Source organism: Coloeus monedula, assembly GCF_965178545.1.
Source record: "Coloeus monedula genome assembly, chromosome: 1".
NCBI classification, from domain to species: Eukaryota; Metazoa; Chordata; class Aves; order Passeriformes; family Corvidae; genus Coloeus; species Coloeus monedula.
In genome coordinates, this window is record NC_138781.1 from 123623513 (window position 1) to 123634615 (window position 11103).

The 11103-nt window shown below is 39.2% G+C and overlaps 1 protein-coding gene across 2 annotated transcripts in view; it reads right to left on the reverse strand.

Annotated features, from left to right (window-relative positions):
• The window catches only part of CYP7B1 (cytochrome P450 family 7 subfamily B member 1), a 36526-nt gene extending 31746 nt beyond the window's left edge, over positions 1-4780 (reverse strand). The window contains exon 1 of one of the 2 annotated variants that reach the window (XM_082280473.1): positions 4632-4780. The gene's annotated coding sequence lies outside the window, so the exon portion shown is untranslated. Of the gene's footprint in view, positions 1-4540 lie in introns of both variants that reach the window. The other variant, XM_082280474.1, reaches the window with a different exon arrangement.
• Between the last annotated feature and the right edge of the window lie 6323 nt (positions 4781-11103).

Below are 11103 nucleotides of genomic sequence, written 5' to 3' on the forward strand. Positions count from 1 at the left end.
CCCTGAGGTCTGCTCTGGCTCTACCCCTGCATTCAAAAGCATATGGGTCTTTTTCAAATCACACTTTCTCATAGTCCATACTGAACTTAACAAGCTGCCACAATTAGGGAGCAACAAATGCGATTACTTGCAAATTTATTTTCCTAGGTCTGGGAACCCAGGAAAATAAATACTTTTCACATAAATGTACGTATGAGGAGCACCTTTCTATAATTCATACTACACACCACGAAACAGCAATCTGATGGACTCCCGGGTCTGAAGTGAGTGGATATGAAAAGTGCACACTTTTACTAAGCAATCTTGGGAAGGAGTAGCCTGAAACTAGATCTCTCAGTACAAGGGGAATTCTGAAGTATCTGAAAACATTTTTATTTTTAAATTAAAAAAAAAAAAAAAAGCCCTTAAATATATTTCCCACAAAACAGCTGCTCCTCAATTTTATTTAGCAAATATCAAAATGAAGCCAGTCACAGCCTTCTCAACTTGCCCACAGCTTTTCCAAGGATGCTGAGAAGGACTTAACAAGAGGGATGGTGGTGCCCTGTCCTCCTCAGGCAGATTTGCAGAGCAGCCTGCAGCCATCCTCAGCCACACAGACACTGTGAGCTGCGCAGTGGGTCGTGTGTCTCACAGGCAATCTCTGCCCGACCTCCCCCTGGGGTGCTCTCATCTGCTTTTCCCTCTCCAGACCCTAAAACTCTGCTAAGCCCATAACAGATTTAATATGTATTAATTTAAGAGCATCAGTGCACTGCCGGAAAACAATGGTTTGATGCTTGGAAAATATATTCCTTTAATTGGTCTGTGGCTGCCCTTCTTAAATATTTATGTAAACTCTATTGTGTTCAAGGGCACAAGGGTTAAACCTAAATGAAGCTTCTAGCCTTGTATTTGTGTGAGTTCTCTCAAATGCAAACCTTGTCAGTTTTAGGCAAACTAACTAATTTCAGTTTTAGGTAAATCAAGAATAAATTTTCATTCTGTTGTCAAAGAAAGTAAAATATTTTTAACTGAAGATCATAAGATGGAACAGTAACTGGGACAGTGTAGGTCTGAACATGTTTTAAATCCCTTTGCTATGAAATATGGAGTAGAAAACAAAAATAAAATTCTCAATTTTTTTAATTAAAGTGAGCAAATGTCAACTTGGGGACTGTAATCAGAGACATTAGAATTGCAAATGAATACTTGTTTCATTTTTTTCCTTAGCTGTTTCCTGCACAAAATAATATTTAGGTTATAAAGGATCATCTTTCTGAAGAATCCAAGACTTGGCTATTTATGAAAATATTTTATCTTTTTATTTTCTTTTTTCAAAACCAGATACTGTCCAACTGAGTAATTTCATAGAATAATGGAGTAATTTAGGCTGGAAAAGACCTTTAAGATCATCAAGTCCAACTACTGCCCTAGCACTGACAAGTCTACTACTAAACCATGCCCCCAAGTGTCACTTCTACACAAGTATTTCCAGGGACTGTGACTCAACCACTTTTCTAGGCAGCCTGTTCCAATGCTTGACTGCCCTTTTGATAAAGAAATTTTCCTGACATCCAATCTATAACTCCCTTGTGGAACTTGAGGCCATTTCCTCTTGTCCTACCTATTGTTACTAGGGAGAATAGATTGACCCCCACCTGGCTACAACCTCCTTTCAGGGAGTTGTAGAGAGCAATTAGGTCATTCCTGAGCCTCCATTTCTCCAGGTTGAACCACCTTAGCTCCTTCAGCCTCTCCTCACAGGACTTGTGCTCCAGAACCTTCACCAGCTTCCTTGTCCTTCTCTGGACATGCTCCACTGCCTCCATGTCTTTCCTGCAAACTAAATACAAGAGCCCAAAACTCAGCCAACCCATGATGAAAAATGGGTGAAACAGGTATTGATCTGCTGGCTCTTCCTGTTTTTCCCCCATCATTCCCTGCAAACAGAGAACACTACTTGTGCACCTGATGCGTTAGCCAGTTGTCCCAAGCCCTGAGGTCTCTCGACTGCCCTCAGATTTCTTGTTGAGACTTTCAGGCTACCACCTGAAAAAACAGCAGTGGATGATAATCTGAAGGCCATAACAGAGTAGGAAGGTTTCTCTTGACATGTTTAAGCTGGGCCCCAGGAGGCAGCAGACTTCCCGAATAAGTGTGTCCAGTCTGCATGTTGGGCCTTCTGTTCCCATCAGAAGAGTTTCCTATGACAATGACCTGTCTTCTTTCTGTCTGGAAGCGGTTTTGACAGAGGGTGTAGGCTGACTTAACCTTAGTGACCCGTGCATGCTAGATGAACCTGCGTCCTCACTATTGTCCAGTTACACTCACAGAGCCTCACCCCTGTTACGCCAGACACCTGAGGAGGTGAGGTGGTCACACAGGTGATGTTCCTGCTGCACCGGGCAGGAACTTATTCCCATTGCTCCCTATCCTGTAAGTCACTGTGTTTAGTTCAGTCCCTGTGTTCAGAGAGGACAGGGAATCCTCCATATCACATGGGCTGTTGTCTGTTGGGCCTGTCTCAGGGAAGACAGGATAAGATTTCAGTAGTCTGTATGTCTGTTTGTTTGTCTATCAAACTACCTGATGCTCCTCAACCTGCTCACCCCCATCCCATTCTAATTTGAAAATTAGAAATTTTATTAATGAAGTGTTCAATATTTTTCAACCAGCTACTTCAACTGGGTACCATTACAACTGTTTTGGAGCCCCACATAATTAAATGCTGATTCCCAAACAGCAGATGAGGCAGCTGTCTATACAAGAGACATAAAACTCACAGAAGTGTCAAAACTTCATGAAATCCTGAAAGTTAAAAACATTTCTGTTGAAGAGATAATGAGCTTTAGAGGTTCTAATGAAAAGAATGTGGATTCATATGGGAAGGAGACTAAGACTTAGAACACCTCTTCGACATTAATCCATGCATGTGAACTCAGGACTATAGGCTGGTGACTCACCCATTCATCATTCCCCATGCTGAAAGGGTTTCAAGACTGGCTGCACAGCACTCATCTAGCACAGAAGGCTGTAGGTGTGGGTGTTCTAGAGTACATTCAGAGATGGACTCTCACGTGTCTTGCTATGTGACCTAGCAGCCAGACCATTTGCACCCCGAATTGTATCATATGACTGGTGCCAAATAGACAAAACTGTGCCGATTTCTTCCTAGGAAGGACCTCAGTATTGCTTGCCAGAAGACAGTTGGATTGGTAGGAAACCTGAAAATCCTCTAGCGCAGGTTGCCAGTAAAGCTGATATGAAATGCTGGGTCTTGTGGATGCCCGGGATATCAGACCCTGCTGGATGAGCCACCTCTGACAGATCATAGATGCAGCATGCAATCTTATCTCCACCTGTATACTTGAATCCCAAAACATGCATTCCCATTGTCCCAGTGTTTAAATATTTCCAATTTTGTCAGATTCTGTAATTTTTGTTTGTTCTGACTGAAAGCTATTGTGTCTTATGAGTGCAGTACAAAAACGTCCTTTATTCCAAAGGATATGTGGGTATCAACAGCATCATAAACTGCTGGAGAAATATGGAGTCACTGAAGTCAATATTAAACTGAATATTCAGTGGAAAGATTTCATACCCTGTGCTGCACCAGGAAGTCAGGCATAGGGTTAGTCCTGAATTTTGTAATCTACATGCTATCCCATTGCTCATACACAACTGGTGACATCTTAGGGGTGATGAGGAGCTTACCAAAGGCATGGCCAAAGGGTGCATTGGCCATGCTGAATTTTGTTTTGAGGGTAGGCAGAAATCCTGAGTAGTAAGTTTTCCTAGCTATAGCTCTACTCTAATTATAAACTTGAGTTCTCCATCACCAACAAGCATTCCATATATATATATTATGTACCTTTGCTATTTTTCAATTATGAAAGAATCCCAAGAAAATGAAAATTAGAAACAAAAGGTTACCAGTAAAAATTTTTAACATTTCAATTCCAACTATTTGCACCATTCTGATCCAATGTAGCCTTCTGTTAATGATGCATCTGTCATTTTATTGACACCCTTAAACAGCTTTATTCTCTTTTCTAATTAAGAGACAAAGCTGATTATGTCAATCTATGAACTGGCATCTGAGTGCTTTTGTTAAAATGTAAGAAGCAATGAATATGACTATTGTTATGCTAAAACAAAAAACTTGGGAATTTTTACTGGAAAACCCAAGATAGCATAATATATAATGGCTAAATTAGAACAGATTCTTCCTATTCATGCAAATGCACATGTGATTGTATTATATAATTAAATGGAGATACTCTGTGAAAAATTAATTCCCAGTAATAGAAAACATAAAGCAAAAGTGATACATAATATGCCTGACTAAAATATGTGAGAAGAAATCATCAGATCATAAAATATCAAACAAATAAATGACAGACTAAGCTATCAATGCTCAAGGAAAAATTAAGTTATTAAATAATCCAAAATGCTTGCATGTCAGGACATGATTTCAGCTCCATCCTGCTGCTAAAACAGAGGTACCTACCCAGTAGGCTCTTTTAAGAAAATACTGTGGATGGGATGAAATGCTCACCATTGTAGGAAGGTCTTTATGTTTGGATTGTCACAGGTAACTCTGAAAGCATCTCCCACACACCACCATGAATTGTTGCAATCTGTCCTACCTAAAAAGGCCAGGGAGAAGAGAGCAACAGGGAAATCCCACAGAGTCAGATGACCTTCAACGTTTTGGGATGTTAGCAGTTTTCAGACTTGAAGATAACACAGAACAGTTTTCCCCTCAGTTGTGATCAAAGGCAGCAGACAGAGGTTATGTGTCTCTTCTGGCAGCACCAGATCTTCAAGACCACTACTGGTGCTGAGCTCCTGGCAGGAAAGCACTGAATCCTTTCCAAGGAACTCTACTGATTCCATGTATGCAGTTCCTGCTGACGGTACTGGGTGTCCTCAGGACAGAGCTTAAAGTACTGCAGTCTGACACAACTCTCCTGGCATCAACTGAGCTAAAAGAATTTACACCCTGAAGATTTAGTCTTCAGCTGCTGACTGTGTCAACCAGTGTTGACATACATCCAACCAACACATGCATATTTCCTTTTTTTCCTTAAAAAATTTCTGTTCTAAACTATCAGAAAAAGCCAAGACATTATAAGCTATAGTATCAAGGGCATTACATTTCATTATAGCTTCTGTGCTCCCTCACATGCACACCACACCTGTGGGTACAAACTACCGTTCTTCTACCATTTGCTCATAAAGAGATCATATCCTTTTGTCTCAGGTTACAGGCAGTGTACGGAATTTCCATGACCTTCCACTTCGACCTTAATGGAGGTTTAGTCAGCAGGGAAGGTAGCACCTCACACTTTTGCTAAAATAGATCTTCAAGTACAAGCTAAAACCTTTACACAGTACATGTGCAGGTTAAGAATATGTCTCTGCATAACTTATGGAGATGTCTACTACTTATAAGACCAATGGTTTTGCTCAGTACTTCAAAACATCACTCTACTTCTGTTGCACATCATGAAATACCCAGTTGACTGAAAACAAAATTTTGGGAATGCTTTTGAGGAACTTTTTAAAGGGATAATAATTTTTCCTCTGCTGCAGGATCGCCTCTAACAGTCCACTCAGTAACCTGATGTGACTAACCAGTTTGGTAAATTTCAGTTCTGACTACCCACTAGTAAGGTTGGGCTGTTCACTGTTTAGTGAGAGAAAGGGAAGGTTTCAGAATGTATGCCCTTTGGCTTGAGAAGGTCTTCTTTTAAGACGGTCATGGTCTTCTTTTAAGCCACAAGCATTTTGCTCACACTGAAGTAGTGAGATTGATACATTTACAGAAGAGTTTGGAAACAAATTACACTCTTAACTAGCTTCCATCACATGTAGTATCATTCAGAGGTGACTGACAACAGCATCAAACCATCACAATATAAAATGCAAGTATCTGGAGTTGGGATTATTGATTGCTGTTATTTGTTCTTAATATTATTTAGAATATTCCTCTTAAAAAAAAAAAAAGAAGTAAGCAAATTAAATCACAGCCTCATGTTTTTCTCACAAATTGGGGAATATTTTTAGTTTATAAGAGCAGGTAAATAAAAACAAAATTAAAATCATGAGCTACACTTAATGGCATAAATCCACATAGCAGTATTAACTTAAATACTGCTACTGCTAGGCCAGATAGTACTGGGTAGAGACAATATCTCATTAACACTGATACAAAACTGACCGTGGTGGTCACAGAATATGAACACTTGCACGTGTGTAGGACCTACAAACCAGTCACTAACAGATGAGATTCCCATGGAAAAGGGACTCCATATAATCTGAAGAACTCTCAAAAAATGCCTTTGAAAATCAGGTTAATAAAACCAAACCCTACCACTGCACCTGGCCATGGCCCAATCAGAGAATTCTTCTTGCCTGTGCTGGGATCAGTTCCGACCACAGCCAGCCACTGGACCTCTGCCAGCCACAGCAGAAGCAGGGGTCTTCCAGCAGAACAGGCATCACAGCCATTTCCATGCTTTTCCTTCTCTTCTTCTCCCCTGACACCCCCTCACCCCCCTCCCAACAGCTCCTCTGGATGGGCTAGAGGACATGGCCAAAGGAAGGGAAGTGCAGCCAAGACTTTGCTATGCCCCAGCAACCCCTCTCTGCTGTTGCAGGGTCACTGGCAGCCAGAATGATTTAGAGCAGCCTTCAGGCTATTCTAACTTACAGAGAGGGACTTGACTGACTCATTGCTGCTCCAGGACTGTGGGAACATAAAGCTACCTTAAAGCCATTTCAGTCATCCCTGCTTCTGAGCTGTGCTATTTTATCCTTGCCTGTGACTGAAAAAAACCTGAGAGTGCAGCTTGTTTACACATCTTGCAGCTGCAGCAAGGGGTGGTTTCCTGTGCCTTTCTTCTGCCTTTATTTGTTGGGGGGGGTTTTTTGTGTCTGTTTTGGCTTTATAGATAGCACTGGTAGTGTTCATAGCCCTGCACTCCATCTGAGACGGTGATTTATGGCAGTCTCTGCTCTATTGATTGGTCTTCCAAAGCTGAGGCGCCCGTCAGCTGCAAGGCTGCGGGAAGGCATGCTGTGCTGGAGTTTGCTGTCTGCAACCAGGACAAGCAACATTCTTGTGGTTCCCATGCATGCCATGCACATCAAGAATAATTTTGTAATTTAGCATCTTAATTTTTACAGAATCAAATGCTAGTGACAAGCCCAACAGAAGAGAGATCAACTGTTTCATTTCATTGCTTATCAGCTTTGCTTACATTTAAACTCTGATGGTATTTTGGATTAAATTTCTGCATCAATAATCTGTTTTGTTAGGCACAGAAAATATCAAACTACATTTATTCTACTAATTCCTGTAGCATTCATGCACTTACATATACTTCCATACTCTCTTTCTTTTTATATTTGACATTTTAATTTAATGCTCTTCATTGCCTATTTTTCACACTTACCCTCTTTGTCCTTTTCTTCTGTAATACCTTTATTAAATGAAATCTTTTTATAAAAAAGTACTTCCATTTTTTAATATTATTGCTTCTTCTCTATCACTATCTAGATTTAACATTTCATTAAGCAGACAGTTTTAATTTTACTTTTCTCCAACTGTTCTTTCATTAGACTATTTCTTGTTTTAACTGTTTCATTTTATTTTTCTCTTCTGTAATTTGCTTTTACCCTGCCTAATGGACTTGTCTCTTTTGCAATTTGCTTTTACTCCCTGTTACTCTCCTGGTGACTTCTCTTTGTTGCTCAGTGCTGACAAGTGCTCTTCCCCATCCCCTGTGAGTGACAGTGACAGCATTTGAGTGGTAGCTGGCAGATTTAGGAACAGTAAGTATCTGTCTGAAAAGATTTTATTTGGTTTTATTTTTATTTTGACTATAAAATCAGACCTCTCAAATCCTAGAGCACCAGGGGGCATTGTTTCATTTAGAAAATAAAAATTGTCGTGATAGCTATTAACTTCCCAACAAGTCCACTGCAATACCAAACAGAGCCAAAGGGGGAAAAAAATGGAGCTATTAAGTCAAATGCAGCAACCAAGAAGGGTTACAGGTCAAACGTTTTAGTGTTGAAAAATGGGTATTATTCTGGAAAGCTGCTCTACAGTGAATCAGAAGTGCTGCACCCCTGACCTCCACCCCTGTATGCCTCAGTGTTCAACTATAGCATCGAGGAGGAAATAAGGGACTGGGAGTTACAATGACAGCTCCACAGCAGAAACATGAATTTCAGCAACAGTGGAAAATATTGACTGAAGTATCTAGAAGGAGCAGGCAGTGACAGCCAAGGGAAATTACATATAAATGTAAAGAAACTGCGTGAACTGCCATTAAAATGAATGGAAATGTAAAGCAACAGGAGAATGGGGAATGTCCCACAGGTCCAGCAGCTACATTTTAGTGAAATAATTAATAGGCTGCATTTCATAATGAAGTGCAGGGTAATAACAAACATAAGTGCAGCTTCACAGCTGGCTAAACTCACAATAGCAACAGGCAACTCTATTACCACTACTGAAACAATCCTGTTTGCCAAAGAAAAAGAGAAAAACAAGGCAGCAAAATTCTCTATAATTATGAGGGAAATCATCTATGTAACAAGTTAACTAATGCCCAGAAGCTGAATGACTCACAGCATTAAGAAAATTAGAAAGGGTGCTCAGTAGTATTATATAATTCAGGACACGTACATTAGAATACCGTGGTCTTACCAAGCCAGCAACAAATTTAAGACCTATGCAATACAGGGCTCCAAACCCTGCAGATCACAAGCAAATGATTACTTCAAACCACTCTGCAGAATTAAGCGTGTAGCTGTTTACAGATTATGGATCTGCAAGTCCAAAGATGGATTTTTGTTATTTGGATGGGGCGTTTGTTTCTTTGTTTGTGGGGTCTTGTTTTGTTCTGGGGGGGAGTTGTTTTAGTTGTATTTTCATGCGATTTGATGCTTGCGTAGCCTCAAGAGTTCTTGCTCTTAGTGTGTTTATACAGAAAATAAAATGAAATGAAATGTAGCCACCTCTGAACTGCCTGCTGCAGGTGAAGACCTCCTGATGGAACTGATGGACAGCATTGTCTGAAACACGAACTCTGCTGACACCGCCAAGTCTTGCTACAGCTCTGTTAGCTCAAGTCATCTTGACTCAAGCCCAGGGCCAGGACACATACAGACCAGAAATACAAACTAAGAACAAGCTAGATGTCATTTACCTAAACCACTAATTTCCAAATAAGTTAAATTTGGGTAAAAAATTACCCCTTTTTTAGTTTGGACCCCATTTATAACAAGAAGAATCACAGATGCCCTTGAGCAATATGTGCTGAAACCCACAGGAACTCCTGAAAATACGTATTTCTCCTAGGTAGAGGCAGAGCCCAGGAGATACTGTGCATGCCTCAAGGTAAAGTCAGCTGGAAGGCAGCAGAAGTCAGGTATCAAGTTCAAACTTGTACAGCAAAGTTCTTACATAGCAACTATTTCATAAATCTCCACTCCTTTATATTGTCTTCAGCTTCTGAGCCTCTGCTGCTCTGCATCCCAACAACAGGGCACCACCTGGCACATTGTGCTGCTCCTCTTAACAGCATATTGATTCTCCATAGAAATGAGAATCACACATCAGACACTTCATGGTTTGCTGTAGGGACTTCTAAAGATTAGAGAAATACATGTCTATGTATATATAAATACAAATAAACAACCAACACATCAAACACAAAAACTTCCTTTTATCCCTCTATATTTCATGATTTCAAGTTTTTTTCCACTACTTGCACAAATACATTAAGTTTCTTTATTTTTACTAATAAAGATCATGCTGACCTCTCTCCTTTATAATGAAGAAACAACAAAGCATACATTCATATTACAAGTAACACATTATTACACACACCTATATAGAGCTAATTCAACTCCTGACATTTTCCTTACTATCAGTGCTATATTTTACCTACTTGTACATTATCATTTTACTGTGGCAACTCATATGACTTTAAATGCTCATTTTCTTGTTATATTATAAGCAACCTGTTGAAGTCTAATTGAATACCAGATAAGTAATTTAATCTTGAGCTTCTACTGCCATCTGTAATATTAAGAAAATATTGTAGGTAAATTATAACCATATACCCAATTGGTTGAGAGTTTACAGTTCTTCAAAAAAACATTCAGCACAACAGCTTGCAGTAACTCTGTATTATTTTTCATATAAACTATCAACAATATCTTTTATTTATTTTCTTGTACATTAGCATTTCAAAAATAAGTGTTTATGTTTATTGTTTCCTTCATTAATATTTGTTTTGGAAATAATATGGCAAAGTTTGAAATATAATGCTTACAATTAACAAAAATCCACATTCAGTGAATGCTTACCTGTGGAGCTAATGTATTTAAAACACAGGTTAAAGCTCAAAAACTGGTGGACACATCATCATTAACCCATCATCTAGATACAAATCCACCTGTGAAATTTGGAAGCATTTGGAAGCATTCTATATGCAAAGCCTTTGAATACATTTAGGGTAAGTCTTAAAATCTCTATCTGAAACAACCTTTTAGGATATCTAGAGAAAGATCTTCTGTGAACAGATCTGCATTTTCAAAAACTGTTTTGAAATCTCGACCTAGGCAACTCTGTAGGGCTGCAGTTATGTTACATCTGCCATGTCCTAGACTGCAATGATAAAGAGAATGTTATTGTTCATTTTAATTTAATGTGCGGATAATACTGTCCCTAGGCACCAAATTTCTACCAAGGAGGTTAGATTATTGTATCCACATAATTAATTGCATTATCAACTTTCTTACTTTTTAAACATTTGCTTTTGGTTAGAGAAGATTATTGCACTGCATCTAAAAATGTCTTTACAATTAATTATCTTTCACTGCAGCAAGCAACTAGGAAATGGATATTAATCGTATAAGACTTCTCAAATTGCTGGGATTATCTCATTTTTAATCACAGGTGGCATAAACATTGTGCAAGAAATGTGGCAAAATACCTATAGCTTCTGTAATATGCTTTCTTGCACCAAAATCATTCTACTTCTTTATTTACATAAAGTATTCCAGTTTGCCTTGGAAAGGCTCTTTAGCCTTCAA